The sequence below is a fragment of the Arvicanthis niloticus genome, chromosome 14, assembly GCF_011762505.2.
Source record: "Arvicanthis niloticus isolate mArvNil1 chromosome 14, mArvNil1.pat.X, whole genome shotgun sequence".
NCBI lineage: Eukaryota > Metazoa > Chordata > Mammalia > Rodentia > Muridae > Arvicanthis > Arvicanthis niloticus.
The window spans coordinates 34,432,543-34,440,413 of record NC_047671.1 but is presented as its reverse complement, the minus strand read 5'-3'; positions in this window follow the sequence as shown (position 1 = coordinate 34,440,413).

Below are 7,871 nucleotides of genomic sequence, written 5' to 3'. Positions count from 1 at the left end.
AAGTGTTATTGATTGGAATTTTCTCTGCAAGCACCATTTTAGGACACATCTACAGGATTTATTCCTCACAATAGAGGCTTGCAATCACCATGGCAGGATCTACCTCACTTGACCATCAGACTTCAATTAGGTAATGACCATGGCAAGAGGTGAATAGTCAGAGAGTCATTCATCTTCCTCTCGGTCCCTGACAAGGTGTGGTGGGTGTTTCCGAAGCTCCGTGCACCATTGAATTAGGTCATTGCTCAGTCTGTTGGCCTTTGGGAGGTATGCGCATTTTCATGTGACAACACCACCCTCCCGTTCCCTCTCCTACCTCTTAAGCAGCATCTATTGTTCCAGATCCCATATTGTACTGGGATCTGAATTTATGTCCATGGATTATAAGCAAGGAACACCGACCGCCACAGTCCATAATCAGTTCATTAGCATTCTGCTCGTGTGAACCAGTGTGAGTACAGTTTTCAATGGCCTAATGTGACAGGTAATCATAAATTAGTATTTGCTTTAGAACAGCGGCAGAGTACACAGCCTGCATGCTGAAGGAGAGTGGGTCTGTAAGTGGTACAGTTCTGTAATGAAGTGGGGACTCATTAAACAGATGCCACCTCCTTCACCACCGAGCCGCAGAAGCCGCAGACAGACCAAATGGAAATGTTTCCACAGAACACGGCAGTCAACCAGGACAAGTTCAGGTTCATTAGCTGTGGCACAATCTACAGGAATTAGTCAGGGTAATAATTAAATAGTTGCTTGCTAATTTATCATTTTACATTTGTTACTCCATTTGCATAATGTGTGTCCTCACCCCATCCCTGGTTACATTAAAAATGCTACCATCTATTCGTGAGAAATAAAAATGATGGCTTTTTTTTTTTTTTTTTGGTTTGTTTGTTTTTTTCCTCCTCAAAGATTTATCAGAAGTGACTTATCTTGGGCAGTCACTTGGTGATAGTCTTGTCTGCCTCAAACATTTTAGTTGGAAGCTGGGTCCCTATTGTAATATATGGGCATTGTGTCACTTTAATACACCATAATTCAGAGGCCATCCTGGGAGGAGCTAACAGCCCAGCCTTGTCCTTAACCAACTAGGTGGGGTAAGACAGAAACTCAGCTGCCAATATTGCTAATTGAGCCTGCTGCTGGAATGAACGTTGCATGCAGCTCTGCAATTTTAGTGTCCAAAAATAACAGAGCTAGAGCGATACTTAATGCCCTACAGAGGACAAGGATGGCTTCTCTGTGGGTTCCCTGGGGTCCTGGTACAAGATCTGTCTTTCTTGAGGGACAACGTCATATCAGCTCCTTTTTTTTTTTTTTTTTTGGAGGGAAGCTGTTGGGATGCACCAAATGTTGCTTGACTTGTAGATTGAGGCTTTTGAGGTGGAATTAGGAAAAAAAAAAATCATGAGATATGGATTAAAATGTCCTTATAGCCAAAGGGTTCAGAAGACAGGAAGTGTGGATGGTTGACAGGCAGGAAAAAGCAAATTAAAATTGAAGGGAGATACCTGCTCCTCACAGGTCCTGGCTCTGTTTGGCTTGGTTAATGATGTGGTGATAAATTATTCAGAGGAACAGAAGAGGACAAGGACAATTTTCGGGGTTTTAATTAATTATCTCTTATTGTTATTGATATGAGGTCCCTTTATAATGCAAAACAAGCCAACCACTGCATTCTCTTCTTTCCAAGGAAGGGAATGTTGGTCTCAGCAGCAGCCTAGACTCCGTAGAACCTTCAGATGTAGAAAGTAAGAGTGGGACTAGCCCCAAAAGTGAATTCTCCTTCTCTGCTCATGTGTGGTTGGAGTTAGGCTGCAGTGGAGGTCACACTCCTTTCTCTCCTCTGTCATCTCCCCTTTACATCCTTGTCAAAATCACTTGTGCCCGTAATGCTCTTAGCAGGACAAACTGATGAACTATTCTTCAGCTCTTAAGTCTTGGAGCGTAGGTACACAGCACCTACCTTCCCAGAATGCTCTGAGAGGAAAACATTAGTGGCCAATTCAAAAGGGAGATGTATACACTGTGAAGAGACGCAAAGCACATTATGTTTATGACAGAGCAAGCCAGCGATGCAAACCGCCATTCAGTGTGTTGGCAGGGCCATTAAAACTTCCTTGGGAAGTCATAACAGGCATTGTGCAAAGACTTGCAGAGCATACATATTGCCTCAGCTCTGTCAGCAGGTGTAGGATAGTAGGATATTAATTTTTAAAAATGTAAAATAATCCATGGTAGAGCCTGTTCACATTTCTATCTGTGCAGCATCATTTTTTTTTCCCACTGAGTGTTCAGGGAATCTACAAGTGTGTGGACCCTATTCTGTATCCTAGGAGTTGAATGCTATCTGGGTTGGCTAGTAGGGTCACTCCTTGGACTACAGTGATTAGGCTATGTTTGGGCACAGGACCCAACACACAATAGAAGCCCCTGAGAGACTTGCTAGTGTAAGAAGAAACAATCAACTTCTAGGGGCTGTTTTCTGGGAGGCTCTGAACTCCAGATAGTTTTTTGACTCTGTGTGGAAAGAGCTTGCCTAAGACAGAATCCAACACAGAGAAGAGCTGAAAAAGAGCAGAGCAAGCTACTGTCTCCCTTTCTTGGGCAAGCCATTTTGTACTTTTTTTTTCTAGTGCATGTAATTAGAACATTGTATAGTTTTGTTACCTACACCTTCATCTTTTGGAAGAAACAGTTTCGATTAGCAGAAGGCATAGTCTATTAACTCATAGTCCAGTGCTTTTTTGTTTTTTTTCCTTTTGTACCAAAGCCAACATATCTTAGGTTAGTTCTGCAATCTGAAAAAGTCTTTTAAAATGGTGGTGGCATACAATATTGAATACTAACATTTTTACAGTAATCTTAATCACCAACTGTATCCATAAGAGAGTACTTTAAAAACAGATCATTGGGTTCATTTTTAGAAAACCAAATCTTCACAGTCCTCATCTTTAACCATTTCTAAATATCCCAGATGTTTAGAATCTTCTGTCTTGGATTCTAAGAAGAAATTGAGCATCTTTGGAGTTATTCTAGTTGTGGTGAGACAACCACTAGGCATGAATTGCCTCTTTTCATCTACAGACAAATTACTATCCAGAAAAGGACACACTGCGAAATAGTCGACTGATTATATCTGCCAAGACAGAGTAATCAGTCCTTAATAATTCTGCATCACTAGGTCTGTCAGATGATCCTAGGTCAGAAGGCTGAAGATTGGATGTTTCAACATTTTGTAGTATAGAGACTGTCCAGGTGTTCAGCGGTCTCTATAAATTGGCTAAGTTTTAGAAGCTATGCTTTGTGCTTCCCATAATTTCAGATAATTCAGTCATTCTGGATTTCTGACTGGGTTGAAGACTTATAGTCTTATAGTCAATCCTGGCTATTTATTTTGAGAGAAAAGATTTGAGAGGATGGTTTTCAGCTGACATTCATTCTAAAGCCAAGAAAAAAGTCAGGTTCAGAACTAAGTCTTTTATTTAGGAGAGATGACAGAGGTTCTGCTTAGTCAACAAAATGATGAATTGAGTATTAGGTCTATCTTGTACCTTACTGATACAGATTGGTATAGTTATGTTCTAATTGTATTTTGATAGAAAAGTTTTATTTTAACAGGAAGGGTGATATGTAGGAGGAGCTAAGGTGGGAGAAGTAAGAAGAGGAAGAGGAGGAGAAGGAGAGGAGGAGCTAGGAGACAAGAGAGAGAGAGAGAGAGAGAGAGAGAGAGAGAGAGAGAGAGAGAGAGAGAGAACATGGAGGCAGATATCCCATATCTCTGCCAGTCAAAGATAGTTGGTATATCTAGGTTGGGTATTGGGTTATACTTCTGATTGTATGGGCATCTTGTTATTGAGCATTACCAAACTTATAAAGCCTCTGATTAACATTTTTAAAAAAAAGTTACTAATAAAAAAAAGTAGAAAAAAATCTTCTGCCTGTTGTGTAGCACCATTCTAAAGACTTTTAAGGATGATGAAATTAGCTCTAATTTGTCTCCAACTCCACAGACATGGGGAAGCCAATCTATCTACCTAAAAGTCATATTTCCTTAAGAGCTCTTATCAAAATTGCTGTCTTTACCTCCGGCCTCAGCTTGTTTGACTAATTTCTTGTTCCTTTATTACTATACCTAAGCTTCTTGGAGCAGTAATAGTATTTGTATTCCTTTTATTGTATCCACAGACCCAACATAGAAACTAGAACAACAGATATGTATTGAAGATTATACATGCATATGTGATATATGCATATACTTATAAAGTTCTTGAATGGGTCATCTATTCATGTTGAACTTCAAGATTAAATTCATGAGGATGCATCTGATGTCTTCTTCAATTTTACATTTGCCAACATCACTTGAATATAGTTAATAATTATGTTGTGTGGTTGGTAAAGGTGGGTTAGTGCACTGGTAAGGGCAGTTGTCACCAAGGTTAGAGTTCTATCCCCAGGACACACATGGTAGAAGTTGAGAACTGACTTCTGAAAATTGTCTTCCGACATCCAAAAGTATGTCCTGGCACTTGTGCCCCTACACAATAAATAAGAGTAATAAAAATAATTCTATAATGATAGTACTGATAATATTCTAATGGAACATTGGTTAATGTACAGCTGAAAGCTACTGACATGTGTATATGTACATATCACATATGCATATATAATCTCCAATACATATATGGGCAATGACAGGGATATAGGTCGAATGATATCTCAGAAATAAGAAGCTTAGAGTACTACTAAGCCTGAGGAAGTGGGAATATTCTAAGAAATGCAATTGGTATTGGTCTGGATGCTTTGTCAATGAATAATTTAAAGGATAAATTCCAATAATTTACTTTTGTTGCCTAAGAAAACATTTAATGTCCAAATTAGAGCTAAAGAACGCTCAGTGAATTGGTTGGTTGAAAGAAAGAGTTAAGTGTGTTTTCAACAGGCTTAACTCTGATAATTCAATAATTCACAGTTTCCATTTGGAAAATATGAGTACTATTGCTTTTTGGAGCCTGAGGATGTAGCTCAGTTTGTGCAGTGCTTGTCTAGCTTGTACTGGGTCCTGTGTTTTAACCACAGTGCTGAATAAGGCAGTTGTGGTGGCTTATGCTTGCAATCTCAGCATCTGCAGACGGAGGTTGGAGTTTTAGGAGTTCAAGGCCATCTTCAGCTATATATTGCAAGGTCATGGGCAGCCTAAGATACTTAAGACCGTGTCTCAAAAACAAAGCAAACAAACAAAGCCATTTTATAACTTCATGGCAATGAGGATGTAAATAAGTTAGCCTTTAGTAATAATTTTAACTTTAACTTGGAGATAACCCATGACTAAAGACCCTTTTATTTCCTCATGCCTGTCTGCCACCAGAGGGGAACTATTTAGTAAGAGAGTCACTCATTGTTTCTCTATTCTGAAATTGTACCTGAGAGCATGAGGTTCTTGGAAACTACTCCTGATATCCTTATTATGACTGTTTATATTGAATCTACTTGTTGGCCAAATCCCTTTTCATTCCTCATCCAGGACCCACCAATCCTTGGGTGGGAAAGGACCACAGTAAGGCCAGTCTCATGCCTGTGCATGCCATGGTTGGGGGTAGTGAGTTGGCACACAAAAAACAAGAGAAATACCTTTCACCATCATTGAGTATGAAACACAGCATAACTCGAATTGAATAAAATCAAAAATTATTTTACCCTGAAGGTCAGGCTCTCCCAGTTATTGCCAAGTTTCTTCTTAGTGCTAATTTAGGGCTCCTTTGAAAGCATGGAAGCAGTAGAGCAAAGGTCAAGACTATTATCTTCAGTAGTTGTATGCCTGTAAATTTAGACATGCCTTCATCTTTCTTGGTCTGGTTCTGTATTTTCATTTTTAATCATCCCCAAATGTTTTCTACAGAAATGGCATTTATTAGTCTCATAAATGGTGTATAATACAGTGATAATGACCACCTTTTGACAGATGTAAACTTTTAAGTAGCTGCCACTTACTCTGTAAGCTGTGAATTTGGTCGTTGTTGCCAAATATAAATGAGGAGAAAGGCAGAATATCTCTCACTGCTTGGTTAGCAGCCATGAATCATGGCTACCATTTAATCTTTATTTCTTGGGGTTTGGTCTTCTTGGAGGATTTTTTTATGACTACTTTGTAAACTTTCTAAAGGAGAAATTTTAGAAGAAGAAAGTTTAGAAGTAAGCTTGGCTGACTGGATATATTTAGTTGGGCAAGTATTTCAGGAGTCTGAAGCTATTTTTTACTTACAAATCCACCCTTTCTTAGTGATGGGATCCCAGGAGAATTTGAACTTAGGTGTGCTGGTTTGTGTATCATGGTATATTTCAAATTATGTAAAAAGCCATAAAGAAGATCAACTATTGCTGAGGAGTTTCTCATGTTCAATCTAATGTTTCCTTACCCTACCATACAGAGATCACAAGTAACATTAATCTACAATTTGTGTAGTGCCCAGTGTACTTTATAAGTACAAAGCTCTCTTAGGAAACGGGTGCCATGCATTTCTACTTTGAATTGAGCTCGTTTAGTATTTGAAGCATTCATAGTGAGGGTTACTGGAAGGTGATCAATTTTGTACTAACCAGATATGATGCCTATGCAATTAGCTCGAATTCCTGATTCTCTAAATTGCAATCATTACAGTTTATGGATTTGCTTCATTTGATAATATTAAATCTAGACCGGTTTGAAAAATAACCAAGGCAATAATGTTTTATTAGCTTATAGTGATTTTTAAAAAGAGAAGGATTATCAATACCAACTCTAAAGATATCCCAGATGGTTTTGTTTATGGAAGACATGGTCCTCGCCTTTAGAAACCCATATAGTTGTTGAAGGTTGTTATTTTTCTTTGCCTGAATTACACATGTGCACTAAGAACACTGAAGCCTGCATTATTGGGTTAACTAGCTATACATACCACCTTTGCTTTGCTGTTATAGTACTTTGATATCACAGTACTGGTGTCTCTGTTTGCTTTGGGTGGTGTCTTATATGTGAATACACTCCAGGGGAAAAATCAATCTCTCCATTTCTTTCACTCTACACTTCAGTACTGGACAAGTGTTGTAATGTCAATCCCTGTTCCTAAAATAAGCCACAAATTACCTGATGTCCTAGGAAAGAAGATGGGGTTTTGGTCTTAAGATGTCATCGAAAGGACCCTAGCCAATCAATTCTGGGCTACCCAATTTATCTGCCTTCAAAGGGTGAAGGGCTGAGTTGAAGCTTTTCAGATTGGAATCTGTAGTTCCAGAGAAACTGGAGTTTTCTGACCCTGAGGTCTCTACTGCTAAGCCAGTCTTCTACCATCTGACAGTTCATATTTGTTGAATCCCATAACCTTGATCCCGGTCCTGTTTCCCAGTGAAATGTGTCATCATTTTTTGTTTGCTCCTTAAATGCACAGCACATGTGGCAAAATAGATTTGCTTCTCAATAGGAGGCAAGCCACAGGGATTCTGAAACATTTTCCTGACTGCAGTGTCATCTGCAAAGCAGTCTACATTAACAGCTTTTATGTGGACAAGCCTGTCTAAATTTCCATACAGGCCACTGGAGAAACAGCAGTTCTTACGTTTATGTATGTAGCTGAGGTTCAGATATGCTAGTATCTTCGTTCAGTAGTTAACCTCTCCTTTAATTATACTGACCACTTGCAATTGTTTGAATTTACATGCCTTCTAAATTACCCTGTTGAAACTTAAACTCCAATGCAACAATGTAGTAGGTGGACCTACTCTGAAATGGTTAGCAAAAGGCTACTTTTAACCAAGGTCAAAGTAATCCAGGAGAAGACTTGCAAAACCAGGTAGTTCTTCCTCCAGTTTCCCCTGTTTCTGCTGTGGGGGAGGCG